A 25,063-nucleotide genomic window follows, 5' to 3' on the forward strand; every position below is an offset into this window, starting at 1 on the left:
ACGCGTCCCTAACGCGCTCCCAACGCGGCCTACAGCCCTGGTCGGGCACAGCCCTGGTCGGGCTTAGATCACTGGAGCCTTTTGTGACCAAGAACTCCGGAAGCCTAGGGTCAGGCCTGTTGCACAGGCATATTGTGCCTTGCCAATCCGGGATTGTTGTGTTTCAGGGCCTAGCCATCAATACTCCTGGGATTTCTTTCCCTGAGAACCCTCTTGTCCCTGTCCTCCCACAAGCCCCTGCTTTTATGTAAAATAAAGTGTGCACCATGGGCCTTCCCCTATTTGCTCTCTCCCCAATCTCTTTCTCCAAAGCTGAGCTCTGAAGGTAAATGTATCTATCTGAGTGAGGGGCTAGGGAGGGCCTTTCCCAGCAGTCTTACAAGTCAAGAGTTCAGAGAAAGCACCTCCTATGGGAGGGAGACTTTGCTCACAGAGAAGTCAAGTCTAACATAACACATCTGATGGGCAAGGCACACGCCTTACTGGCTGGTAGCACACCTACAGAGGAGCAGGGAGCTATGCTAAGCAGGCAACAGAAAAGTCATGTATGTGTCTCATACACTGGGACCGGTAGTAATACTGGCTCTAAGACCATTAGACAGTAGTCTATTCATCATTACGTCCAACAATAACAAGACACTAAGCAAATGAGAAATGCTGTATGGCATAAAGACGCATTATATAACACAAGCTCCAGGCAGGCACACAATTATCAAGATATATATTGAGTCTCAGGAACTGTGCTACAGTTATTAACCTCTGTGGTGCAAATGGTTAGCGCGTTCGGTTGTTAACAGAAAGGTTGGTGGTTCAAGCCCACCCAGGGAAGTATCCTTTTTGCCGGCATGAAACACTTTAATGAAACACAGATACGTACCTCTGCTCTCTCCTGCTTAAGACCCTTTATCTGAACATTTCAATCCTCTGCGTTCTCTCTGCACCTGCAGTCAATTTCATAATTAGGATAGAAAACAAAAGGCCTAGCCCTGTAATACAACTGTAGGCATATGAGGAGGGGAAAATAAGTCAAAAGGCCATCAGCATTTGTTGATCTGGCTTGAAGGCTGTAAGTGTAAGGACCTTGTGGCGCATCGGTAGCGCGTCTGACTCCAGATTAGAAGGTTGCGTGGTCAAATCACCTCGGGTCACTGCTTACCATTTTATTCCCCACTGAGTTCATATATTTCCTTTCGAAAACAAAGTCAAAGGAACGCAGCCTTGCATTGGCCGGGAATCGAACCCGGGCCTCCCGCGTGGCAGGCGAGAATTCTACCACTGAACCACCAATGCTTCACATGGAGAGTTCACAGGCATAGCTCTGTCCAAGACAGTGATCAGGTGCACACACTTAAATTGTACACATATGAACAAAGTGTGCGCAGCAGACATGACAACGCCAAAGTTTCACATGATGATGGCTTATATAAGACAAGCTCCAGGCAGGCACATACATATCAAGATATATATTGAGTCTAAGGAAAGATGCTGTAGTCACTCGTCTCTGTGGCGCAATCGGTTAGTGCGTTCGGCTGTTAACCGAAAGGTTGGTGGTTCAAGCCCACCCAGGGACGTATTATTTTGCCTGAATGAAACACTTGAATGGAAAACAGATACATACCTTTGCTCTCTCCTGCTGGACACCCTTTCCCTGAATATTTCAATTCTCTGCGTTCTCTCGGCACCTGCAGTCAATTTCATAATTAGGATAGAAAACAAAAGGTCAAGCTCTGTAATACAACTGTAGGCATATGAGGAGGGGAAAATAAGTCAAAAGGCCCACAGCATTTGTTGATCTGGCTCCGAAAGCTGTAAGTGTAAGGACCTCGTGGCGCAACGGTAGCGCGTCTGACTCCAGATCAGAAGGTTGCGTGTCCAAATCACGTCGGGGTCACTGCTTACCATTTTATTCCCCACTGAGGTCATATATTTCCTTTCGAAAACAAAGTCAAAAGAAAGCAGTCTTGCATTGGCCGGGAATCGAACCCGGGCCTCCCGCGTGGCAGGCGAGAATTCTACCACTGAACCACCAATGCTTCACATGGGTTGTTCACAGGCAGAGCTCTGCCCAAGACAGTGATCAGGTGCACACACTTAAATTGTACACATATGAACAAAGTGTGCGCAGCAGACATGATAACGCCAACGTTTCACATGAAGATGGCAAGAATCAGATGCAGGAGACTATAACTATGAATGTCTTTGCATTTGCTGAGGTCACTGGCTTGGGACTAGAGTTGTGTTTATCAGGGCATGATGGCAGGCTGCTCCCGACAAAAGTGGTTCACAGAATGCACCCGCCAGATCACCAGCACTATTGTGTTTCAGATTATCTCACTGAACTCTCCTCCTGGAAAATCCTTCCCACTGGCTTTCCCAGATTCTGTGTCCTCCCCTAAATGCTGGGGTGAAACGGGCAGAGTTCTGCGCCCTGCGTCCCTTTACGCGTCCCTAACGCGCTCCCAACGCGGCCTACAGCCCTGGTCGGGCACAGCCCTGGTCGGGCTTAGATCACTGGAGCCTTTTGTGACCAAGAACTCCGGAAGCCTAGGGTCAGGCCTGTTGCACAGGCATATTGTGCCTTGCCAATCCGGGATTGTTGTGTTTCAGGGCCTAGCCATCAATACTCCTGGGATTTCTTTCCCTGAGAACCCTCTTGTCCCTGTCCTCCCACAAGCCCCAGCTTTTATGTAAAATAAAGTGTGCACCATGGGCCTTCCCCTATTTGCTCTCTCCCCAATCTCTTTCTCCAAAGCTGAGCTCTGAAGGTAAATGTATCTATCTGAGTGAGGGGCTAGGGAGGGCCTTTCCCAGCAGTCTTACAAGTCAAGAGTTCAGAGAAAGCACCTGCTATGGGAGGGAGACTTTGCTCACAGAGAAGTCAAGTCTAACATAACACATCTGATGGGCAAGGCACACGCCTTACTGGCTGGTAGCACACCTACAGAGGAGCAGGGAGCTATGCTAAGCAGGCAACAGAAAAGTCATGTATGTGTCTCATACACTGGGACCGGTAGTAATACTGGCTCTAAGACCATTAGACAGTAGTCTATTCATCATTACGTCCAACAATAACAAGACACTAAGCAAATGAGAAATGCTGTATGGCATAAAGACGCATTATATAACACAAGCTCCAGGCAGGCACACAATTATCAAGATATATATTGAGTCTCAGGAACTGTGCTACAGTTATTAACCTCTGTGGTGCAAATGGTTAGCGCGTTCGGTTGTTAACAGAAAGGTTGGTGGTTCAAGCCCACCCAGGGAAGTATCCTTTTTGCCGGCATGAAACACTTTAATGAAACACAGATACGTACCTCTGCTCTCTCCTGCTTAAGACCCTTTATCTGAACATTTCAATCCTCTGCGTTCTCTCTGCACCTGCAGTCAATTTCATAATTAGGATAGAAAACAAAAGGCCTAGCCCTGTAATACAACTGTAGGCATATGAGGAGGGGAAAATAAGTCAAAAGGCCATCAGCATTTGTTGATCTGGCTTGAAGGCTGTAAGTGTAAGGACCTTGTGGCGCAACGGTAGCGCGTCTGACTCCAGATCAGAAGGTTGCGTGGTCAAATCACGTCGGGGTCACTGCTTACCATTTTATTCCCCACTGAGTTCATATATTTCCTTTCGAAAACAAAGTCAAAGGAACGCAGCCTTGCATTGGCCGGGAATCGAACCCGGGCCTCCCGCGTGGCAGGCGAGAATTCTACCACTGAACCACCAATGCATCACATGGGGAGTTCACAGGCATAGCTCTGTCCAAGACAGTGATCAGGTGCACACACTTAAATTGTACACATATGAACAAAGTGTGCGCAGCAGACATGACAACGCCAAAGTTTCACATGATGATGGCTTATATAAGACAAGCTCCAGGCAGGCACATACATATCAAGATATATATTGAGTCTAAGGAAAGATGCTGTAGTCACTCGTCTCTGTGGCGCAATCGGTTAGCGCGTTCGGCTGTTAACCGAAAGGTTGGTGGTTCAAGCTCACCCAGGGACGTATTATTTTGCCTGAATGAAACACTTGAATGGAAAACAGATACATACCTTTGCTCTCTCCTGCTGGACACCCTTTCCCTGAATATTTCAATTCTCTGCGTTCTCTCGGCACCTGCAGTCAATTTCATAATTAGGATAGAAAACAAAAGGTCAAGCTCTGTAATACAACTGTAGGCATATGAGGAGGGGAAAATAAGTCAAAAGGCCCACAGCATTTGTTGATCTGGCTCCGAAAGCTGTAAGTGTAAGGACCTCGTGGCGCAACGGTAGCGCGTCTGACTCCAGATCAGAAGGTTGCGTGTCCAAATCACGTCGGGGTCACTGCTTACCATGTTATTCCCCACTGAGGTCATATATTTCCTTTCGAAAACAAAGTCAAAAGAAAGCAGTCTTGCATTGGCCGGGAATCGAACCCGGGCCTCCCGCGTGGCAGGCGAGAATTCTACCACTGAACCACCAATGCTTCACATGGGTTGTTCACAGGCAGAGCTCTGCCCAAGACAGTGATCAGGTGCACACACTTAAATTGTACACATATGAACAAAGTGTGCGCAGCAGACATGATAACGCCAACGTTTCACATGAAGATGGCAAGAATCAGATGCAGGAGACTATAACTATGAATGTCTTTGCATTTGCTGAGGTCACTGGCTTGGGACTAGAGTTGTGTTTATCAGGGCATGATGGCAGGCTGCTCCCGACAAAAGTGGTTCACAGAATGCACCCGCCAGATCACCAGCACTATTGTGTTTCAGATTATCTCACTGAACTCTCCTCCTGGAAAATCCTTCCCACTGGCTTTCCCAGATTCTGTGTCCTCCCCTAAATGCTGGGGTGAAACGGGCAGAGTTCTGCGCCCTGCGTCCCTTTACGCGTCCCTAACGCGCTCCCAACGCGGCCTACAGCCCTGGTCGGGCACAGCCCTGGTCGGGCTTAGATCACTGGAGCCTTTTGTGACCAAGAACTCCGGAAGCCTAGGGTCAGGCCTGTTGCACAGGCATATTGTGCCTTGCCAATCCGGGATTGTTGTGTTTCAGGGCCTAGCCATCAATACTCCTGGGATTTCTTTCCCTGAGAACCCTCTTGTCCCTGTCCTCCCACAAGCCCCTGCTTTTATGTAAAATAAAGTGTGCACCATGGGCCTTCCCCTATTTGCTCTCTCCCCAATCTCTTTCTCCAAAGCTGAGCTCTGAAGGTAAATGTATCTATCTGAGTGAGGGGCTAGGGAGGGCCTTTCCCAGCAGTCTTACAAGTCAAGAGTTCAGAGAAAGCACCTGCTATGGGAGGGAGACTTTGCTCACAGAGAAGTCAAGTCTAACATAACACATCTGATGGGCAAGGCACACGCCTTACTGGCTGGTAGCACACCTACAGAGGAGCAGGGAGCTATGCTAAGCAGGCAACAGAAAAGTCATGTATGTGTCTCATACACTGGGACCGGTAGTAATACTGGCTCTAAGACCATTAGACAGTAGTCTATTCATCATTACGTCCAACAATAACAAGACACTAAGCAAATGAGAAATGCTGTATGGCATAAAGACGCATTATATAACACAAGCTCCAGGCAGGCACACAATTATCAAGATATATATTGAGTCTCAGGAACTGTGCTACAGTTATTAACCTCTGTGGTGCAAATGGTTAGCGCGTTCGGTTGTTAACAGAAAGGTTGGTGGTTCAAGCCCACCCAGGGAAGTATCCTTTTTGCCGGCATGAAACACTTTAATGAAACACAGATACGTACCTCTGCTCTCTCCTGCTTAAGACCCTTTATCTGAACATTTCAATCCTCTGCGTTCTCTCTGCACCTGCAGTCAATTTCATAATTAGGATAGAAAACAAAAGGCCTAGCCCTGTAATACAACTGTAGGCATATGAGGAGGGGAAAATAAGTCAAAAGGCCATCAGCATTTGTTGATCTGGCTTGAAGGCTGTAAGTGTAAGGACCTTGTGGCGCAACGGTAGCGCGTCTGACTCCAGATCAGAAGGTTGCGTGGTCAAATCACGTCGGGGTCACTGCTTACCATTTTATTCCCCACTGAGTTCATATATTTCCTTTCGAAAACAAAGTCAAAGGAACGCAGCCTTGCATTGGCCGGGAATCGAACCCGGGCCTCCCGCGTGGCAGGCGAGAATTCTACCACTGAACCACCAATGCATCACATGGGGAGTTCACAGGCATAGCTCTGTCCAAGACAGTGATCAGGTGCACACACTTAAATTGTACACATATGAACAAAGTGTGCGCAGCAGACATGACAACGCCAAAGTTTCACATGATGATGGCTTATATAAGACAAGCTCCAGGCAGGCACATACATATCAAGATATATATTGAGTCTAAGGAAAGATGCTGTAGTCACTCGTCTCTGTGGCGCAATCGGTTAGCGCGTTCGGCTGTTAACCGAAAGGTTGGTGGTTCAAGCTCACCCAGGGACGTATTATTTTGCCTGAATGAAACACTTGAATGGAAAACAGATACATACCTTTGCTCTCTCCTGCTGGACACCCTTTCCCTGAATATTTCAATTCTCTGCGTTCTCTCGGCACCTGCAGTCAATTTCATAATTAGGATAGAAAACAAAAGGTCAAGCTCTGTAATACAACTGTAGGCATATGAGGAGGGGAAAATAAGTCAAAAGGCCCACAGCATTTGTTGATCTGGCTCCGAAAGCTGTAAGTGTAAGGACCTCGTGGCGCAACGGTAGCGCGTCTGACTCCAGATCAGAAGGTTGCGTGTCCAAATCACGTCGGGGTCACTGCTTACCATGTTATTCCCCACTGAGGTCATATATTTCCTTTCGAAAACAAAGTCAAAAGAAAGCAGTCTTGCATTGGCCGGGAATCGAACCCGGGCCTCCCGCGTGGCAGGCGAGAATTCTACCACTGAACCACCAATGCTTCACATGGGTTGTTCACAGGCAGAGCTCTGCCCAAGACAGTGATCAGGTGCACACACTTAAATTGTACACATATGAACAAAGTGTGCGCAGCAGACATGATAACGCCAACGTTTCACATGAAGATGGCAAGAATCAGATGCAGGAGACTATAACTATGAATGTCTTTGCATTTGCTGAGGTCACTGGCTTGGGACTAGAGTTGTGTTTATCAGGGCATGATGGCAGGCTGCTCCCGACAAAAGTGGTTCACAGAATGCACCCGCCAGATCACCAGCACTATTGTGTTTCAGATTATCTCACTGAACTCTCCTCCTGGAAAATCCTTCCCACTGGCTTTCCCAGATTCTGTGTCCTCCCCTAAATGCTGGGGTGAAACGGGCAGAGTTCTGCGCCCTGCGTCCCTTTACGCGTCCCTAACGCGCTCCCAACGCGGCCTACAGCCCTGGTCGGGCACAGCCCTGGTCGGGCTTAGATCACTGGAGCCTTTTGTGACCAAGAACTCCGGAAGCCTAGGGTCAGGCCTGTTGCACAGGCATATTGTGCCTTGCCAATCCGGGATTGTTGTGTTTCAGGGCCTAGCCATCAATACTCCTGGGATTTCTTTCCCTGAGAACCCTCTTGTCCCTGTCCTCCCACAAGCCCCTGCTTTTATGTAAAATAAAGTGTGCACCATGGGCCTTCCCCTATTTGCTCTCTCCCCAATCTCTTTCTCCAAAGCTGAGCTCTGAAGGTAAATGTATCTATCTGAGTGAGGGGCTAGGGAGGGCCTTTCCCAGCAGTCTTACAAGTCAAGAGTTCAGAGAAAGCACCTGCTATGGGAGGGAGACTTTGCTCACAGAGAAGTCAAGTCTAACATAACACATCTGATGGGCAAGGCACACGCCTTACTGGCTGGTAGCACACCTACAGAGGAGCAGGGAGCTATGCTAAGCAGGCAACAGAAAAGTCATGTATGTGTCTCATACACTGGGACCGGTAGTAATACTGGCTCTAAGACCATTAGACAGTAGTCTATTCATCATTACGTCCAACAATAACAAGACACTAAGCAAATGAGAAATGCTGTATGGCATAAAGACGCATTATATAACACAAGCTCCAGGCAGGCACACAATTATCAAGATATATATTGAGTCTCAGGAACTGTGCTACAGTTATTAACCTCTGTGGTGCAAATGGTTAGCGCGTTCGGTTGTTAACAGAAAGGTTGGTGGTTCAAGCCCACCCAGGGAAGTATCCTTTTTGCCGGCATGAAACACTTTAATGAAACACAGATACGTACCTCTGCTCTCTCCTGCTTAAGACCCTTTATCTGAACATTTCAATCCTCTGCGTTCTCTCTGCACCTGCAGTCAATTTCATAATTAGGATAGAAAACAAAAGGCCTAGCCCTGTAATACAACTGTAGGCATATGAGGAGGGGAAAATAAGTCAAAAGGCCATCAGCATTTGTTGATCTGGCTTGAAGGCTGTAAGTGTAAGGACCTTGTGGCGCAACGGTAGCGCGTCTGACTCCAGATCAGAAGGTTGCGTGGTCAAATCACGTCGGGGTCACTGCTTACCATTTTATTCCCCACTGAGTTCATATATTTCCTTTCGAAAACAAAGTCAAAGGAACGCAGCATTGCATTGGCCGGGAATCGAACCCGGGCCTCCCGCGTGGCAGGCGAGAATTCTACCACTGAACCACCAATGCTTCACATGGAGAGTTCACAGGCATAGCTCTGTCCAAGACAGTGATCAGGTGCACACACTTAAATTGTACACATATGAACAAAGTGTGCGCAGCAGACATGACAACGCCAAAGTTTCACATGATGATGGCTTATATAAGACAAGCTCCAGGCAGGCACATACATATCAAGATATATATTGAGTCTAAGGAAAGATGCTGTAGTTACTCGTCTCTGTGGCGCAATCGGTTAGCGCGTTCGGCTGTTAACCGAAAGGTTGGTGGTTCAAGCCCACCCAGGGACGTATTATTTTGCCTGAATGAAACACTTGAATGGAAAACAGATACATACCTTTGCTCTCTCCTGCTGGACACCCTTTCCCTGAATATTTCAATTCTCTGCGTTCTCTCGGCACCTGCAGTCAATTTCATAATTAGGATAGAAAACAAAAGGTCAAGCTCTGTAATACAACTGTAGGCATATGAGGAGGGGAAAATAAGTCAAAAGGCCCACAGCATTTGTTGATCTGGCTCCGAAAGCTGTAAGTGTAAGGACCTCGTGGCGCAACGGTAGCGCGTCTGACTCCAGATCAGAAGGTTGCGTGTTCAAATCACGTCGGGGTCACTGCTTACCATTTTATTCCCCACTGAGGTCATATATTTCCTTTCGAAAACAAAGTCAAAAGAAAGCAGTCTTGCATTGGCTGGGAATCGAACCCGGGCCTCCCGCGTGGCAGGCGAGAATTCTACCACTGAACCACCAATGCTTCACATGGGTTGTTCACAGGCAGAGCTCTGCCCAAGACAGTGATCAGGTGCACACACTTAAATTGTACACATATGAACAAAGTGTGCGCAGCAGACATGATAACGCCAACGTTTCACATGAAGATGGCAAGAATCAGATGCAGGAGACTATAACTATGAATGTCTTTGCATTTGCTGAGGTCACTGGCTTGGGACTAGAGTTGTGTTTATCAGGGCATGATGGCAGGCTGCTCCCGACAAAAGTGGTTCACAGAATGCACCCGCCAGATGACCAGCACTATTGTGTTTCAGATTATCTCACTGAACTCTCCTCCTGGAAAATCCTTCCCACTGGCTTTCCCAGATTCTGTGTCCTCCCCTAAATGCTGGGGTGAAACGGGCAGAGTTCTGCGCCCTGCGTCCCTTTACGCGTCCCTAACGCGCTCCCAACGCGGCCTACAGCCCTGGTCGGGCACAGCCCTGGTCGGGCTTAGATCACTGGAGCCTTTTGTGACCAAGAACTCCGGAAGCCTAGGGTCAGGCCTGTTGCACAGGCATATTGTGCCTTGCCAATCCGGGATTGTTGTGTTTCAGGGCCTAGCCATCAATACTCCTGGGATTTCTTTCCCTGAGAACCCTCTTGTCCCTGTCCTCCCACAAGCCCCTGCTTTTATGTAAAATAAAGTGTGCACCATGGGCCTTCCCCTATTTGCTCTCTCCCCAATCTCTTTCTCCAAAGCTGAGCTCTGAAGGTAAATGTATCTATCTGAGTGAGGGGCTAGGGAGGGCCTTTCCCAGCAGTCTTACAAGTCAAGAGTTCAGAGAAAGCACCTCCTATGGGAGGGAGACTTTGCTCACAGAGAAGTCAAGTCTAACATAACACATCTGATGGGCAAGGCACACGCCTTACTGGCTGGTAGCACACCTACAGAGGAGCAGGGAGCTATGCTAAGCAGGCAACAGAAAAGTCATGTATGTGTCTCATACACTGGGACCGGTAGTAATACTGGCTCTAAGACCATTAGACAGTAGTCTATTCATCATTACGTCCAACAATAACAAGACACTAAGCAAATGAGAAATGCTGTATGGCATAAAGACGCATTATATAACACAAGCTCCAGGCAGGCACACAATTATCAAGATATATATTGAGTCTCAGGAACTGTGCTACAGTTATTAACCTCTGTGGTGCAAATGGTTAGCGCGTTCGGTTGTTAACAGAAAGGTTGGTGGTTCAAGCCCACCCAGGGAAGTATCCTTTTTGCCGGCATGAAACACTTTAATGAAACACAGATACGTACCTCTGCTCTCTCCTGCTTAAGACCCTTTATCTGAACATTTCAATCCTCTGCGTTCTCTCTGCACCTGCAGTCAATTTCATAATTAGGATAGAAAACAAAAGGCCTAGCCCTGTAATACAACTGTAGGCATATGAGGAGGGGAAAATAAGTCAAAAGGCCATCAGCATTTGTTGATCTGGCTTGAAGGCTGTAAGTGTAAGGACCTTGTGGCGCAACGGTAGCGCGTCTGACTCCAGATCAGAAGGTTGCGTGGTCAAATCACGTCGGGGTCACTGCTTACCATTTTATTCCCCACTGAGTTCATATATTTCCTTTCGAAAACAAAGTCAAAGGAACGCAGCCTTGCATTGGCCGGGAATCGAACCCGGGCCTCCCGCGTGGCAGGCGAGAATTCTACCACTGAACCACCAATGCTTCACATGGGGAGTTCACAGGCATAGCTCTGTCCAAGACAGTGATCAGGTGCACACACTTAAATTGTACACATATGAACAAAGTGTGCGCAGCAGACATGACAACGCCAAAGTTTCACATGATGATGGCTTATATAAGACAAGCTCCAGGCAGGCACATACATATCAAGATATATATTGAGTCTAAGGAAAGATGCTGTAGTCACTCGTCTCTGTGGCGCAATCGGTTAGCGCGTTCGGCTGTTAACCGAAAGGTTGGTGGTTCAAGCCCACCCAGGGACGTATTATTTTGCCTGAATGAAACACTTGAATGGAAAACAGATACATACCTTTGCTCTCTCCTGCTGGACACCCTTTCCCTGAATATTTCAATTCTCTGCGTTCTCTCGGCACCTGCAGTCAATTTCATAATTAGGATAGAAAACAAAAGGTCAAGCTCTGTAATACAACTGTAGGCATATGAGGAGGGGAAAATAAGTCAAAAGGCCCACAGCATTTGTTGATCTGGCTCCGAAAGCTGTAAGTGTAAGGACCTCGTGGCGCAACGGTAGCGCGTCTGACTCCAGATCAGAAGGTTGCGTGTCCAAATCACGTCGGGGTCACTGCTTACCATTTTATTCCCCACTGAGGTCATATATTTCCTTTCGAAAACAAAGTCAAAAGAAAGCAGTCTTGCATTGGCCGGGAATCGAACCCAGGCCTCCCGCGTGGCAGGCGAGAATTCTACCACTGAACCACCAATGCTTCACATGGGTTGTTCACAGGCAGAGCTCTGCCCAAGACAGTGATCAGGTGCACACACTTAAATTGTACACATATGAACAAAGTGTGCGCAGCAGACATGATAACGCCAACGTTTCACATGAAGATGGCAAGAATCAGATGCAGGAGACTATAACTATGAATGTCTTTGCATTTGCTGAGGTCACTGGCTTGGGACTAGAGTTGTGTTTATCAGGGCATGATGGCAGGCTGCTCCCGACAAAAGTGGTTCACAGAATGCACCCGCCAGATCACCAGCACTATTGTGTTTCAGATTATCTCACTGAACTCTCCTCCTGGAAAATCCTTCCCACTGGCTTTCCCAGATTCTGTGTCCTCCCCTAAATGCTGGGGTGAAACGGGCAGAGTTCTGCGCCCTGCGTCCCTTTACGCGTCCCTAACGCGCTCCCAACGCGGCCTACAGCCCTGGTCGGGCACAGCCCTGGTCGGGCTTAGATCACTGGAGCCTTTTGTGACCAAGAACTCCGGAAGCCTAGGGTCAGGCCTGTTGCACAGGCATATTGTGCCTTGCCAATCCGGGATTGTTGTGTTTCAGGGCCTAGCCATCAATACTCCTGGGATTTCTTTCCCTGAGAACCCTCTTGTCCCTGTCCTCCCACAAGCCCCTGCTTTTATGTAAAATAAAGTGTGCACCATGGGCCTTCCCCTATTTGCTCTCTCCCCAATCTCTTTCTCCAAAGCTGAGCTCTGAAGGTAAATGTATCTATCTGAGTGAGGGGCTAGGGAGGGCCTTTCCCAGCAGTCTTACAAGTCAAGAGTTCAGAGAAAGCACCTCCTATGGGAGGGAGACTTTGCTCACAGAGAAGTCAAGTCTAACATAACACATCTGATGGGCAAGGCACACGCCTTACTGGCTGGTAGCACACCTACAGAGGAGCAGGGAGCTATGCTAAGCAGGCAACAGAAAAGTCATGTATGTGTCTCATACACTGGGACCGGTAGTAATACTGGCTCTAAGACCATTAGACAGTAGTCTATTCATCATTACGTCCAACAATAACAAGACACTAAGCAAATGAGAAATGCTGTATGGCATAAAGACGCATTATATAACACAAGCTCCAGGCAGGCACACAATTATCAAGATATATATTGAGTCTCAGGAACTGTGCTACAGTTATTAACCTCTGTGGTGCAAATGGTTAGCGCGTTCGGTTGTTAACAGAAAGGTTGGTGGTTCAAGCCCACCCAGGGAAGTATCCTTTTTGCCGGCATGAAACACTTTAATGAAACACAGATACGTACCTCTGCTCTCTCCTGCTTAAGACCCTTTATCTGAACATTTCAATCCTCTGCGTTCTCTCTGCACCTGCAGTCAATTTCATAATTAGGATAGAAAACAAAAGGCCTAGCCCTGTAATACAACTGTAGGCATATGAGGAGGGGAAAATAAGTCAAAAGGCCATCAGCATTTGTTGATCTGGCTTGAAGGCTGTAAGTGTAAGGACCTTGTGGCGCATCGGTAGCGCGTCTGACTCCAGATTAGAAGGTTGCGTGGTCAAATCACCTCGGGTCACTGCTTACCATTTTATTCCCCACTGAGTTCATATATTTCCTTTCGAAAACAAAGTCAAAGGAACGCAGCCTTGCATTGGCCGGGAATCGAACCCGGGCCTCCCGCGTGGCAGGCGAGAATTCTACCACTGAACCACCAATGCTTCACATGGAGAGTTCACAGGCATAGCTCTGTCCAAGACAGTGATCAGGTGCACACACTTAAATTGTACACATATGAACAAAGTGTGCGCAGCAGACATGACAACGCCAAAGTTTCACATGATGATGGCTTATATAAGACAAGCTCCAGGCAGGCACATACATATCAAGATATATATTGAGTCTAAGGAAAGATGCTGTAGTCACTCGTCTCTGTGGCGCAATCGGTTAGTGCGTTCGGCTGTTAACCGAAAGGTTGGTGGTTCAAGCCCACCCAGGGACGTATTATTTTGCCTGAATGAAACACTTGAATGGAAAACAGATACATACCTTTGCTCTCTCCTGCTGGACACCCTTTCCCTGAATATTTCAATTCTCTGCGTTCTCTCGGCACCTGCAGTCAATTTCATAATTAGGATAGAAAACAAAAGGTCAAGCTCTGTAATACAACTGTAGGCATATGAGGAGGGGAAAATAAGTCAAAAGGCCCACAGCATTTGTTGATCTGGCTCCGAAAGCTGTAAGTGTAAGGACCTCGTGGCGCAACGGTAGCGCGTCTGACTCCAGATCAGAAGGTTGCGTGTCCAAATCACGTCGGGGTCACTGCTTACCATTTTATTCCCCACTGAGGTCATATATTTCCTTTCGAAAACAAAGTCAAAAGAAAGCAGTCTTGCATTGGCCGGGAATCGAACCCGGGCCTCCCGCGTGGCAGGCGAGAATTCTACCACTGAACCACCAATGCTTCACATGGGTTGTTCACAGGCAGAGCTCTGCCCAAGACAGTGATCAGGTGCACACACTTAAATTGTACACATATGAACAAAGTGTGCGCAGCAGACATGATAACGCCAACGTTTCACATGAAGATGGCAAGAATCAGATGCAGGAGACTATAACTATGAATGTCTTTGCATTTGCTGAGGTCACTGGCTTGGGACTAGAGTTGTGTTTATCAGGGCATGATGGCAGGCTGCTCCCGACAAAAGTGGTTCACAGAATGCACCCGCCAGATCACCAGCACTATTGTGTTTCAGATTATCTCACTGAACTCTCCTCCTGGAAAATCCTTCCCACTGGCTTTCCCAGATTCTGTGTCCTCCCCTAAATGCTGGGGTGAAACGGGCAGAGTTCTGCGCCCTGCGTCCCTTTACGCGTCCCTAACGCGCTCCCAACGCGGCCTACAGCCCTGGTCGGGCACAGCCCTGGTCGGGCTTAGATCACTGGAGCCTTTTGTGACCAAGAACTCCGGAAGCCTAGGGTCAGGCCTGTTGCACAGGCATATTGTGCCTTGCCAATCCGGGATTGTTGTGTTTCAGGGCCTAGCCATCAATACTCCTGGGATTTCTTTCCCTGAGAACCCTCTTGTCCCTGTCCTCCCACAAGCCCCAGCTTTTATGTAAAATAAAGTGTGCACCATGGGCCTTCCCCTATTTGCTCTCTCCCCAATCTCTTTCTCCAAAGCTGAGCTCTGAAGGTAAATGTATCTATCTGAGTGAGGGGCTAGGGAGGGCCTTTCCCAGCAGTCTTACAAGTCAAGAGTTCAGAGAAAGCACCTGCTATGGGAGGGAGACTTTGCTCACAGAGAAGTCAAGTCTAACATAACACATCTGATGGGCAAGGCACACGCCTTACTGGCTGGTAGCACACCTACAGAGGAGCAGGGAGCTATGCTAAGCAGGCAACAGAAAAGTCATGTATGTGTCTCATACACTGGGACCGGTAGTAATACTGGCTCTAAGACCATTAGACAGTAGTCTATTCATCATTACGTCCAACAATAACAAGACACTAAGCAAATGAGAAATGCTGTATGGCATAAAGACGCATTATATAACACAAGCTCCAGGCAGGCACACAATTATCAAGATATATATTGAGTCTCAGGAACTGTGCTACAGTTATTAACCTCTGTGGTGCAAATGGTTAGCGCGTTCGGTTGTTAACAGAAAGGTTGGTGGTTCAAGCCCACCCAGGGAAGTATCCTTTTTGCCGGCATGAAACACTTTAATGAAACACAGATACGTACCTCTGCTCTCTCCTGCTTAAGACCCTTTATCTGAACATTTCAATCCTCTGCGTTCTCTCTGCACCTGCAGTCAATTTCATAATTAGGATAGAAAACAAAAGGCCTAGCCCTGTAATACAACTGTAGGCATATGAGGAGGGGAAAATAAGTCAAAAGGCCATCAGCATTTGTTGATCTGGCTTGAAGGCTGTAAGTGTAAGGACCTTGTGGCGCAACGGTAGCGCGTCTGACTCCAGATCAGAAGGTTGCGTGGTCAAATCACGTCGGGGTCACTGCTTACCATTTTATTCCCCACTGAGTTCATATATTTCCTTTCGAAAACAAAGTCAAAGGAACGCAGCCTTGCATTGGCCGGGAATCGAACCCGGGCCTCCCGCGTGGCAGGCGAGAATTCTACCACTGAACCACCAATGCATCACATGGGGAGTTCACAGGCATAGCTCTGTCCAAGACAGTGATCAGGTGCACACACTTAAATTGTACACATATGAACAAAGTGTGCGCAGCAGACATGACAACGCCAAAGTTTCACATGATGATGGCTTATATAAGACAAGCTCCAGGCAGGCACATACATATCAAGATATATATTGAGTCTAAGGAAAGATGCTGTAGTCACTCGTCTCTGTGGCGCAATCGGTTAGCGCGTTCGGCTGTTAACCGAAAGGTTGGTGGTTCAAGCTCACCCAGGGACGTATTATTTTGCCTGAATGAAACACTTGAATGGAAAACAGATACATACCTTTGCTCTCTCCTGCTGGACACCCTTTCCCTGAATATTTCAATTCTCTGCGTTCTCTCGGCACCTGCAGTCAATTTCATAATTAGGATAGAAAACAAAAGGTCAAGCTCTGTAATACAACTGTAGGCATATGAGGAGGGGAAAATAAGTCAAAAGGCCCACAGCATTTGTTGATCTGGCTCCGAAAGCTGTAAGTGTAAGGACCTCGTGGCGCAACGGTAGCGCGTCTGACTCCAGATCAGAAGGTTGCGTGTCCAAATCACGTCGGGGTCACTGCTTACCATGTTATTCCCCACTGAGGTCATATATTTCCTTTCGAAAACAAAGTCAAAAGAAAGCAGTCTTGCATTGGCCGGGAATCGAACCCGGGCCTCCCGCGTGGCAGGCGAGAATTCTACCACTGAACCACCAATGCTTCACATGGGTTGTTCACAGGCAGAGCTCTGCCCAAGACAGTGATCAGGTGCACACACTTAAATTGTACACATATGAACAAAGTGTGCGCAGCAGACATGATAACGCCAACGTTTCACATGAAGATGGCAAGAATCAGATGCAGGAGACTATAACTATGAATGTCTTTGCATTTGCTGAGGTCACTGGCTTGGGACTAGAGTTGTGTTTATCAGGGCATGATGGCAGGCTGCTCCCGACAAAAGTGGTTCACAGAATGCACCCGCCAGATCACCAGCACTATTGTGTTTCAGATTATCTCACTGAACTCTCCTCCTGGAAAATCCTTCCCACTGGCTTTCCCAGATTCTGTGTCCTCCCCTAAATGCTGGGGTGAAACGGGCAGAGTTCTGCGCCCTGCGTCCCTTTACGCGTCCCTAACGCGCTCCCAACGCGGCCTACAGCCCTGGTCGGGCACAGCCCTGGTCGGGCTTAGATCACTGGAGCCTTTTGTGACCAAGAACTCCGGAAGCCTAGGGTCAGGCCTGTTGCACAGGCATATTGTGCCTTGCCAATCCGGGATTGTTGTGTTTCAGGGCCTAGCCATCAATACTCCTGGGATTTCTTTCCCTGAGAACCCTCTTGTCCCTGTCCTCCCACAAGCCCCTGCTTTTATGTAAAATAAAGTGTGCACCATGGGCCTTCCCCTATTTGCTCTCTCCCCAATCTCTTTCTCCAAAGCTGAGCTCTGAAGGTAAATGTATCTATCTGAGTGAGGGGCTAGGGAGGGCCTTTCCCAGCAGTCTTACAAGTCAAGAGTTCAGAGAAAGCACCTGCTATGGGAGGGAGACTTTGCTCACAGAGAAGTCAAGTCTAACATAACACATCTGATGGGCAAGGCACACGCCTTACTGGCTGGTAGCACACCTACAGAGGAGCAGGGAGCTATGCTAAGCAGGCAACAGAAAAGTCATGTATGTGTCTCATACACTGGGACCGGTAGTAATACTGGCTCTAAGACCATTAGACAGTAGTCTATTCATCATTACGTCCAACAATAACAAGACACTAAGCAAATGAGAAATGCTGTATGGCATAAAGACGCATTATATAACACAAGCTCCAGGCAGGCACACAATTATCAAGATATATATTGAGTCTCAGGAACTGTGCTACAGTTATTAACCTCTGTGGTGCAAATGGTTAGCGCGTTCGGTTGTTAACAGAAAGGTTGGTGGTTCAAGCCCACCCAGGGAAGTATCCTTTTTGCCGGCATGAAACACTTTAATGAAACACAGATACGTACCTCTGCTCTCTCCTGCTTAAGACCCTTTATCTGAACATTTCAATCCTCTGCGTTCTCTCTGCACCTGCAGTCAATTTCATAATTAGGATAGAAAACAAAAGGCCTAGCCCTGTAATACAACTGTAGGCATATGAGGAGGGGAAAATAAGTCAAAAGGCCATCAGCATTTGTTGATCTGGCTTGAAGGCTGTAAGTGTAAGGACCTTGTGGCGCAACGGTAGCGCGTCTGACTCCAGATCAGAAGGTTGCGTGGTCAAATCACGTCGGGGTCACTGCTTACCATTTTATTCCCCACTGAGTTCATATATTTCCTTTCGAAAACAAAGTCAAAGGAACGCAGCATTGCATTGGCCGGGAATCGAACCCGGGCCTCCCGCGTGGCAGGCGAGAATTCTACCACTGAACCACCAATGCTTCACATGGAGAGTTCACAGGCATAGCTCTGTCCAAGACAGTGATCAGGTGCACACACTTAAATTGTACACATATGAACAAAGTGTGCGCAGCAGACATGACAACGCCAAAGTTTCACATGATGATGGCTTATATAAGACAAGCTCCAGGCAGGCACATACATATCAAGATATATATTGAGTCTAAGGAAAGATGCTGTAGTTACTCGTCTCTGTGGCGCAATCGGTTAGCGCGTTCGGCTGTTAACCGAAAGGTTGGTGGTTCAAGCCCACCCAGGGACGTATTATTTTGCCTGAATGAAACACTTGAATGGAAAACAGATACATACCTTTGCTCTCTCCTGCTGGACACCCTTTCCCTGAATATTTCAATTCTCTGCGTTCTCTCGGCACCTGCAGTCAATTTCATAATTAGGATAGAAAACAAAAGGTCAAGCTCTGTAATACAACTGTAGGCATATGAGGAGGGGAAAATAAGTCAAAAGGCCCACAGCATTTGTTGATCTGGCTCCGAAAGCTGTAAGTGTAAGGACCTCGTGGCGCAACGGTAGCGCGTCTGACTCCAGATCAGAAGGTTGCGTGTTCAAATCACGTCGGGGTCACTGCTTACCATTTTATTCCCCACTGAGGTCATATATTTCCTTTCGAAAACAAAGTCAAAAGAAAGCAGTCTTGCATTGGCTGGGAATCGAACCCGGGCCTCCCGCGTGGCAGGCGAGAATTCTACCACTGAACCACCAATGCTTCACATGGGTTGTTCACAGGCAGAGCTCTGCCCAAGACAGTGATCAGGTGCACACACTTAAATTGTACACATATGAACAAAGTGTGCGCAGCAGACATGATAACGCCAACGTTTCACATGAAGATGGCAAGAATCAGATGCAGGAGACTATAACTATGAATGTCTTTGCATTTGCTGAGGTCACTGGCTTGGGACTAGAGTTGTGTTTATCAGGGCATGATGGCAGGCTGCTCCCGACAAAAGTGGTTCACAGAATGCACCCGCCAGATGACCAGCACTATTGTGTTTCAGATTATCTCACTGAACTCTCCTCCTGGAAAATCCTTCCCACTGGCTTTCCCAGATTCTGTGTCCTCCCCTAAATGCTGGGGTGAAACGGGCAGAGTTCTGCGCCCTGCGTCCCTTTACGCGTCCCTAACGCGCTCCCAACGCGGCCTACAGCCCTGGTCGGGCTTAGATCACTGGAGCCTTTTGTGACCAAGAACTCCGGAAGCCTAGGGTCAGGCCTGTTGCACAGGCATATTGTGCCTTGCCAATCCGGGATTGTTGTGTTTCAGGGCCTAGCCATCAATACTCCTGGGATTTCTTTCCCTGAGAACCCTCTTGTCCCTGTCCTCCCACAAGCCCCTGCTTTTATGTAAAATAAAGTGTGCACCATGGGCCTTCCCCTATTTGCTCTCTCCCCAATCTCTTTCTCCAAAGCTGAGCTCTGAAGGTAAATGTATCTATCTGAGTGAGGGGCTAGGGAGGGCCTTTCCCAGCAGTCTTACAAGTCAAGAGTTCAGAGAAAGCACCTGCTATGGGAGGGAGACTTTGCTCACAGAGAAGTCAAGTCTAACATAACACATCTGATGGGCAAGGCACACGCCTTACTGGCTGGTAGCACACCTACAGAGGAGCAGGGAGCTATGCTAAGCAGGCAACAGAAAAGTCATGTATGTGTCTCATACACTGGGACCGGTAGTAATACTGGCTCTAAGACCATTAGACAGTAGTCTATTCATCATTACGTCCAACAATAACAAGACACTAAGCAAATGAGAAATGCTGTATGGCATAAAGATGCATTATATAACACAAGCTCCAGGCAGGCACACAATTATCAAGATATATATTGAGTCTCAGGAACTGAGCTACAGTTATTAACCTCTGTGGTGCAAATGGTTAGCGCGTTCGGTTGTTAACAGAAAGGTTGGTGGTTCAAGCCCACCCAGGGAAGTATCCTTTTTGCCGGCATGAAACACTTTAATGAAACACAGATACGTACCTCTGCTCTCTCCTGCTTAAGACCCTTTATCTGAACATTTCAATCCTCTGCGTTCTCTCTGCACCTGCAGTCAATTTCATAATTAGGATAGAAAACAAAAGGCCTAGCCCTGTAATACAACTGTAGGCATATGAGGAGGGGAAAATAAGTCAAAAGGCCATCAGCATTTGTTGATCTGGCTTGACGGCTGTAAGTGTAAGGACCTTGTGGCGCAACGGTAGCGCGTCTGACTCCAGATCAGAAGGTTGCGTGGTCAAATCACGTCGGGGTCACTGCTTACCATTTTATTCCCCACTGAGTTCATATATTTCCTTTCGAAAACAAAGTCAAAGGAACGCAGCCTTGCATTGGCCGGGAATCGAACCCGGGCCTCCCGCGTGGCAGGCGAGAATTCTACCACTGAACCACCAATGCTTCACATGGGGAGTTCACAGGCATAGCTCTGTCCAAGACAGTGATCAGGTGCACACACTTAAATTGTACACATATGAACAAAGTGTGCGCAGCAGACATGACAACGCCAAAGTTTCACATGATGATGGCTTATATAAGACAAGCTCCAGGCAGGCACATACATATCAAGATATATATTGAGTCTAAGGAAAGATGCTGTAGTCACTCGTCTCTGTGGCGCAATCGGTTAGCGCGTTTGGCTGTTAACCGAAAGGTTGGTGGTTCAAGCCCACCCAGGGACGTATTATTTTGCCTGAATGAAACACTTGAATGGAAAACAGATACATACCTTTGCTCTCTCCTGCTGGACACCCTTTCCCTGAATATTTCAATTCTCTGCGTTCTCTCGGCACCTGCAGTCAATTTCATAATTAGGATAGAAAACAAAAGGTCAAGCTCTGTAATACAACTGTAGGCATATGAGGAGGGGAAAATAAGTCAAAAGGCCCACAGCATTTGTTGATCTGGCTCCGAAAGCTGTAAGTGTAAGGACCTCGTGGCGCAACGGTAGCGCGTCTGACTCCAGATCAGAAGGTTGCGTGTCCAAATCACGTCGGGGTCACTGCTTACCATTTTATTCCCCACTGAGGTCATATATTTCCTTTCGAAAACAAAGTCAAAAGAAAGCAGTCTTGCATTGGCCGGGAATCGAACCCGGGCCTCCCGCGTGGCAGGCGAGACTTCTACCACTGAACCACCAATGCTTCACATAGGTTGTTCACAGGCAGAGCTCTGCCCAAGACAGTGATCAGGTGCACACACTTAAATTGTACACATATGAACAAAGTGTGCGCAGCAGACATGATAACGCCAACGTTTCACATGAAGATGGCAAGAATCAGATGCAGGAGACTATAACTATGAATGTCTTTGCATTTGCTGAGGTCACTGGCTTGGGACTAGAGTTGTGTTTATCAGGGCATGATGGCAGGCTGCTCCCGACAAAAGTGGTTCACAGAATGCACCCGCCAGATCACCAGCACTATTGTGTTTCAGATTATCTCACTGAACTCTCCTCCTGGAAAATCCTTCCCACTGGCTTTCCCAGATTCTGTGTCCTCCCCTAAATGCTGGGGTGAAACGGGCAGAGTTCTGCGCCCTGCGTCCCTTTACGCGTCCCTAACGCGCTCCCAACGCGGCCTACAGCCCTGGTCGGGCTTAGATCACTGGAGCCTTTTGTGACCAAGAACTCCGGAAGCCTAGGGTCAGGCCTGTTGCACAGGCATATTGTGCCTTGCCAATCCGGGATTGTTGTGTTTCAGGGCCTAGCCATCAATACTCCTGGGATTTCTTTCCCTGAGAACCCTCTTGTCCCTGTCCTCCCACAAGCCCCTGCTTTTATGTAAAATAAAGTGTGCACCATGGGCCTTCCCCTATTTGCTCTCTCCCCAATCTCTTTCTCCAAAGCTGAGCTCTGAAGGTAAATGTATCTATCTGAGTGAGGGGCTAGGGAGGGCCTTTCCCAGCAGTCTTACAAGTCAAGAGTTCAGAGAAAGCACCTGCTATGGGAGGGAGACTTTGCTCACAGAGAAGTCAAGTCTAACATAACACATCTGATGGGCAAGGCACACGCCTTACTGGCTGGTAGCACACCTACAGAGGAGCAGGGAGCTATGCTAAGCAGGCAACAGAAAAGTCATGTATGTGTCTCATACACTGGGACCGGTAGTAATACTGGCTCTAAGACCATTAGACAGTAGTCTATTCATCATTACGTCCAACAATAACAAGACACTAAGCAAATGAGAAATGCTGTATGGCATAAAGACGCATTATATAACACAAGCTCCAGGCAGGCACACAATTATCAAGATATATATTGAGTCTCAGGAACTGAGCTACAGTTATTAACCTCTGTGGTGCAAATGGTTAGCGCGTTCGGTTGTTAACAGAAAGGTTGGTGGTTCAAGCCCACCCAGGGAAGTATCCTTTTTGCCGGCATGAAACACTTTAATGAAACACAGATACGTACCTCTGCTCTCTCCTGCTTAAGACCCTTTATCTGAACATTTCAATCCTCTGCGTTCTCCCTGCACCTGCAGTCAATTTCATAATTAGGATAGAAAACAAAAGGCCTAGCCCTGTAATACAACTGTAGGCATATGAGGAGGGGAAAATAAGTCAAAAGGCCATCAGCATTTGTTGATCTGGCTTGAAGGCTGTAAGTGTAAGGACCTTGTGGCGCAACGGTAGCGCGTCTGACTCCAGATCAGAAGGTTGCGTGGTCAAATCACGTCGGGGTCACTGCTTACCATTTTATTCCCCACTGAGTTCATATATTTCCTTTCGAAAACAAAGTCAAAGGAACGCAGCCTTGCATTGGCCGGGAATCAAACCCGGGCCTCCCGCGTGGCAGGCGAGAATTCTACCACTGAACCACCAATGCTTCACATGGGGAGTTCACAGGCATAGCTCTGTCCAAGACAGTGATCAGGTGCACACACTTAAATTGTACACATATGAACAAAGTGTGCGCAGCAGACATGACAACGCCAAAGTTTCACATGATGATGGCTTATATAAGACAAGCTCCAGGCAGGCACATACATATCAAGATATATATTGAGTCTAAGGAAAGATGCTGTAGTCACTCGTCTCTGTGGCGCAATCGGTTAGCGCGTTCGGCTGTTAACCGAAAGGTTGGTGGTTCAAGCCCACCCAGGGACGTATTATTTTGCCTGAATGAAACACTTGAATGGAAAACAGATACATACCTTTGCTCTCTCCTGCTGGACACCCTTTCCCTGAATATTTCAATTCTCTGCGTTCTCTCGGCACCTGCAGTCAATTTCATAATTAGGATAGAAAACAAAAGGTCAAGCTCTGTAATACAACTGTAGGCATATGAGGAGGGGAAAATAAGTCAAAAGGCCCACAGCATTTGTTGATCTGGCTCCGAAAGCTGTAAGTGTAAGGACCTCGTGGCGCAACGGTAGCGCGTCTGACTCCAGATCAGAAGGTTGCGTGTCCAAATCACGTCGGGGTCACTGCTTACCATTTTATTCCCCACTGAGGTCATATATTTCCTTTCGAAAACAAAGTCAAAAGAAAGCAGTCTTGCATTGGCCGGGAATCGAACCCGGGCCTCCCGCGTGGCAGGCGAGACTTCTACCACTGAACCACCAATGCTTCACATAGGTTGTTCACAGGCAGAGCTCTGCCCAAGACAGTGATCAGGTGCACACACTTAAATTGTACACATATGAACAAAGTGTGCGCAGCAGACATGATAACGCCAACGTTTCACATGAAGATGGCAAGAATCAGATGCAGGAGACTATAACTATGAATGTCTTTGCATTTGCTGAGGTCACTGGCTTGGGACTAGAGTTGTGTTTATCAGGGCATGATGGCAGGCTGCTCCCGACAAAAGTGGTTCACAGAATGCACCCGCCAGATCACCAGCACTATTGTGTTTCAGATTATCTCACTGAACTCTCCTCCTGGAAAATCCTTCCCACTGGCTTTCCCAGATTCTGTGTCCTCCCCTAAATGCTGGGGTGAAACGGGCAGAGTTCTGCGCCCTGCGTCCCTTTACGCGTCCCTAACGCGCTCCCAACGCGGCCTACAGCCCTGGTCGGGCACAGCCCTGGTCGGGCTTAGATCACTGGAGCCTTTTGTGACCAAGAACTCCGGAAGCCTAGGGTCAGGCCTGTTGCACAGGCATATTGTGCCTTGCCAATCCGGGATTGTTGTGTTTCAGGGCCTAGCCATCAATACTCCTGGGATTTCTTTCCCTGAGAACCCTCTTGTCCCTGTCCTCCCACAAGCCCCAGCTTTTATGTAAAATAAAGTGTGCACCATGGGCCTTCCCCTATTTGCTCTCTCCCCAATCTCTTTCTCCAAAGCTGAGCTCTGAAGGTAAATGTATCTATCTGAGTGAGGGGCTAGGGAGGGCCTTTCCCAGCAGTCTTACAAGTCAAGAGTTCAGAGAAAGCACCTGCTATGGGAGGGAGACTTTGCTCACAGAGAAGTCAAGTCTAACATAACACATCTGATGGGCAAGGCACACGCCTTACTGGCTGGTAGCACACCTACAGAGGAGCAGGGAGCTATGCTAAGCAGGCAACAGAAAAGTCATGTATGTGTCTCATACACTGGGACCGGTAGTAATACTGGCTCTAAGACCATTAGACAGTAGTCTATTCATCATTACGTCCAACAATAACAAGACACTAAGCAAATGAGAAATGCTGTATGGCATAAAGACGCATTATATAACA

At 47.8% G+C, this 25,063-nt stretch overlaps 36 non-coding genes across 36 annotated transcripts; 20 read left to right on the top strand and 16 right to left on the bottom strand.

Annotated features, from left to right (window-relative positions):
• Positions 1 to 1,219: 1,219 nt before the first annotated feature.
• Positions 1,220 to 1,290, bottom strand: TRNAG-GCC (transfer RNA glycine (anticodon GCC)). The gene has a single exon. It is a non-coding gene; the product is annotated as a tRNA-Gly (tRNA).
• A 207-nt stretch (positions 1,291 to 1,497) lies between these two features.
• On the top strand, positions 1,498 to 1,571 carry TRNAN-GUU (transfer RNA asparagine (anticodon GUU)). Its single transcript has one exon. It is a non-coding gene; the product is annotated as a tRNA-Asn (tRNA).
• Positions 1,572 to 1,819: 248 nt separating this feature from the next.
• On the top strand, positions 1,820 to 1,891 carry TRNAW-CCA (transfer RNA tryptophan (anticodon CCA)). Its single transcript has one exon. It is a non-coding gene; the product is annotated as a tRNA-Trp (tRNA).
• Positions 1,892 to 1,962: 71 nt separating this feature from the next.
• On the bottom strand, positions 1,963 to 2,033 carry TRNAG-GCC (transfer RNA glycine (anticodon GCC)). The gene has a single exon. It is a non-coding gene; the product is annotated as a tRNA-Gly (tRNA).
• Positions 2,034 to 3,660: 1,627 nt separating this feature from the next.
• TRNAG-GCC (transfer RNA glycine (anticodon GCC)) lies at positions 3,661 to 3,731 on the bottom strand. The gene has a single exon. It is a non-coding gene; the product is annotated as a tRNA-Gly (tRNA).
• Positions 3,732 to 3,938: 207 nt separating this feature from the next.
• On the top strand, positions 3,939 to 4,012 carry TRNAN-GUU (transfer RNA asparagine (anticodon GUU)). Its single transcript has one exon. It is a non-coding gene; the product is annotated as a tRNA-Asn (tRNA).
• Positions 4,013 to 4,260: 248 nt separating this feature from the next.
• TRNAW-CCA (transfer RNA tryptophan (anticodon CCA)) lies at positions 4,261 to 4,332 on the top strand. Its single transcript has one exon. It is a non-coding gene; the product is annotated as a tRNA-Trp (tRNA).
• A 71-nt stretch (positions 4,333 to 4,403) lies between these two features.
• Positions 4,404 to 4,474, bottom strand: TRNAG-GCC (transfer RNA glycine (anticodon GCC)). Its single transcript has one exon. It is a non-coding gene; the product is annotated as a tRNA-Gly (tRNA).
• Positions 4,475 to 6,101: 1,627 nt separating this feature from the next.
• On the bottom strand, positions 6,102 to 6,172 carry TRNAG-GCC (transfer RNA glycine (anticodon GCC)). Its single transcript has one exon. It is a non-coding gene; the product is annotated as a tRNA-Gly (tRNA).
• A 207-nt stretch (positions 6,173 to 6,379) lies between these two features.
• On the top strand, positions 6,380 to 6,453 carry TRNAN-GUU (transfer RNA asparagine (anticodon GUU)). Its single transcript has one exon. It is a non-coding gene; the product is annotated as a tRNA-Asn (tRNA).
• A 248-nt stretch (positions 6,454 to 6,701) lies between these two features.
• TRNAW-CCA (transfer RNA tryptophan (anticodon CCA)) lies at positions 6,702 to 6,773 on the top strand. The gene has a single exon. It is a non-coding gene; the product is annotated as a tRNA-Trp (tRNA).
• Positions 6,774 to 6,844: 71 nt separating this feature from the next.
• On the bottom strand, positions 6,845 to 6,915 carry TRNAG-GCC (transfer RNA glycine (anticodon GCC)). The gene has a single exon. It is a non-coding gene; the product is annotated as a tRNA-Gly (tRNA).
• Positions 6,916 to 8,542: 1,627 nt separating this feature from the next.
• On the bottom strand, positions 8,543 to 8,613 carry TRNAG-GCC (transfer RNA glycine (anticodon GCC)). Its single transcript has one exon. It is a non-coding gene; the product is annotated as a tRNA-Gly (tRNA).
• A 207-nt stretch (positions 8,614 to 8,820) lies between these two features.
• TRNAN-GUU (transfer RNA asparagine (anticodon GUU)) lies at positions 8,821 to 8,894 on the top strand. The gene has a single exon. It is a non-coding gene; the product is annotated as a tRNA-Asn (tRNA).
• Positions 8,895 to 9,142: 248 nt separating this feature from the next.
• TRNAW-CCA (transfer RNA tryptophan (anticodon CCA)) lies at positions 9,143 to 9,214 on the top strand. The gene has a single exon. It is a non-coding gene; the product is annotated as a tRNA-Trp (tRNA).
• Positions 9,215 to 10,983: 1,769 nt separating this feature from the next.
• Positions 10,984 to 11,054, bottom strand: TRNAG-GCC (transfer RNA glycine (anticodon GCC)). Its single transcript has one exon. It is a non-coding gene; the product is annotated as a tRNA-Gly (tRNA).
• A 207-nt stretch (positions 11,055 to 11,261) lies between these two features.
• On the top strand, positions 11,262 to 11,335 carry TRNAN-GUU (transfer RNA asparagine (anticodon GUU)). Its single transcript has one exon. It is a non-coding gene; the product is annotated as a tRNA-Asn (tRNA).
• Positions 11,336 to 11,583: 248 nt separating this feature from the next.
• TRNAW-CCA (transfer RNA tryptophan (anticodon CCA)) lies at positions 11,584 to 11,655 on the top strand. The gene has a single exon. It is a non-coding gene; the product is annotated as a tRNA-Trp (tRNA).
• Positions 11,656 to 11,726: 71 nt separating this feature from the next.
• Positions 11,727 to 11,797, bottom strand: TRNAG-GCC (transfer RNA glycine (anticodon GCC)). The gene has a single exon. It is a non-coding gene; the product is annotated as a tRNA-Gly (tRNA).
• A 1,626-nt stretch (positions 11,798 to 13,423) lies between these two features.
• On the bottom strand, positions 13,424 to 13,494 carry TRNAG-GCC (transfer RNA glycine (anticodon GCC)). The gene has a single exon. It is a non-coding gene; the product is annotated as a tRNA-Gly (tRNA).
• Positions 13,495 to 13,701: 207 nt separating this feature from the next.
• On the top strand, positions 13,702 to 13,775 carry TRNAN-GUU (transfer RNA asparagine (anticodon GUU)). Its single transcript has one exon. It is a non-coding gene; the product is annotated as a tRNA-Asn (tRNA).
• A 248-nt stretch (positions 13,776 to 14,023) lies between these two features.
• TRNAW-CCA (transfer RNA tryptophan (anticodon CCA)) lies at positions 14,024 to 14,095 on the top strand. The gene has a single exon. It is a non-coding gene; the product is annotated as a tRNA-Trp (tRNA).
• A 71-nt stretch (positions 14,096 to 14,166) lies between these two features.
• TRNAG-GCC (transfer RNA glycine (anticodon GCC)) lies at positions 14,167 to 14,237 on the bottom strand. The gene has a single exon. It is a non-coding gene; the product is annotated as a tRNA-Gly (tRNA).
• Positions 14,238 to 15,864: 1,627 nt separating this feature from the next.
• On the bottom strand, positions 15,865 to 15,935 carry TRNAG-GCC (transfer RNA glycine (anticodon GCC)). The gene has a single exon. It is a non-coding gene; the product is annotated as a tRNA-Gly (tRNA).
• A 207-nt stretch (positions 15,936 to 16,142) lies between these two features.
• TRNAN-GUU (transfer RNA asparagine (anticodon GUU)) lies at positions 16,143 to 16,216 on the top strand. Its single transcript has one exon. It is a non-coding gene; the product is annotated as a tRNA-Asn (tRNA).
• Positions 16,217 to 16,464: 248 nt separating this feature from the next.
• TRNAW-CCA (transfer RNA tryptophan (anticodon CCA)) lies at positions 16,465 to 16,536 on the top strand. Its single transcript has one exon. It is a non-coding gene; the product is annotated as a tRNA-Trp (tRNA).
• Positions 16,537 to 16,607: 71 nt separating this feature from the next.
• On the bottom strand, positions 16,608 to 16,678 carry TRNAG-GCC (transfer RNA glycine (anticodon GCC)). Its single transcript has one exon. It is a non-coding gene; the product is annotated as a tRNA-Gly (tRNA).
• A 1,627-nt stretch (positions 16,679 to 18,305) lies between these two features.
• Positions 18,306 to 18,376, bottom strand: TRNAG-GCC (transfer RNA glycine (anticodon GCC)). The gene has a single exon. It is a non-coding gene; the product is annotated as a tRNA-Gly (tRNA).
• Positions 18,377 to 18,583: 207 nt separating this feature from the next.
• Positions 18,584 to 18,657, top strand: TRNAN-GUU (transfer RNA asparagine (anticodon GUU)). The gene has a single exon. It is a non-coding gene; the product is annotated as a tRNA-Asn (tRNA).
• Positions 18,658 to 18,905: 248 nt separating this feature from the next.
• Positions 18,906 to 18,977, top strand: TRNAW-CCA (transfer RNA tryptophan (anticodon CCA)). Its single transcript has one exon. It is a non-coding gene; the product is annotated as a tRNA-Trp (tRNA).
• A 1,753-nt stretch (positions 18,978 to 20,730) lies between these two features.
• On the bottom strand, positions 20,731 to 20,801 carry TRNAG-GCC (transfer RNA glycine (anticodon GCC)). Its single transcript has one exon. It is a non-coding gene; the product is annotated as a tRNA-Gly (tRNA).
• Positions 20,802 to 21,008: 207 nt separating this feature from the next.
• Positions 21,009 to 21,082, top strand: TRNAN-GUU (transfer RNA asparagine (anticodon GUU)). The gene has a single exon. It is a non-coding gene; the product is annotated as a tRNA-Asn (tRNA).
• Positions 21,083 to 21,330: 248 nt separating this feature from the next.
• TRNAW-CCA (transfer RNA tryptophan (anticodon CCA)) lies at positions 21,331 to 21,402 on the top strand. Its single transcript has one exon. It is a non-coding gene; the product is annotated as a tRNA-Trp (tRNA).
• A 1,753-nt stretch (positions 21,403 to 23,155) lies between these two features.
• TRNAG-GCC (transfer RNA glycine (anticodon GCC)) lies at positions 23,156 to 23,226 on the bottom strand. The gene has a single exon. It is a non-coding gene; the product is annotated as a tRNA-Gly (tRNA).
• Positions 23,227 to 23,433: 207 nt separating this feature from the next.
• TRNAN-GUU (transfer RNA asparagine (anticodon GUU)) lies at positions 23,434 to 23,507 on the top strand. The gene has a single exon. It is a non-coding gene; the product is annotated as a tRNA-Asn (tRNA).
• Positions 23,508 to 23,755: 248 nt separating this feature from the next.
• TRNAW-CCA (transfer RNA tryptophan (anticodon CCA)) lies at positions 23,756 to 23,827 on the top strand. Its single transcript has one exon. It is a non-coding gene; the product is annotated as a tRNA-Trp (tRNA).
• Positions 23,828 to 25,063: the final 1,236 nt, after the last annotated feature.

Source organism: Lissotriton helveticus, chromosome 1_2 (assembly GCF_964261635.1).
Source record: "Lissotriton helveticus chromosome 1_2, aLisHel1.1, whole genome shotgun sequence".
Taxonomy (NCBI): domain Eukaryota; kingdom Metazoa; phylum Chordata; class Amphibia; order Caudata; family Salamandridae; genus Lissotriton; species Lissotriton helveticus.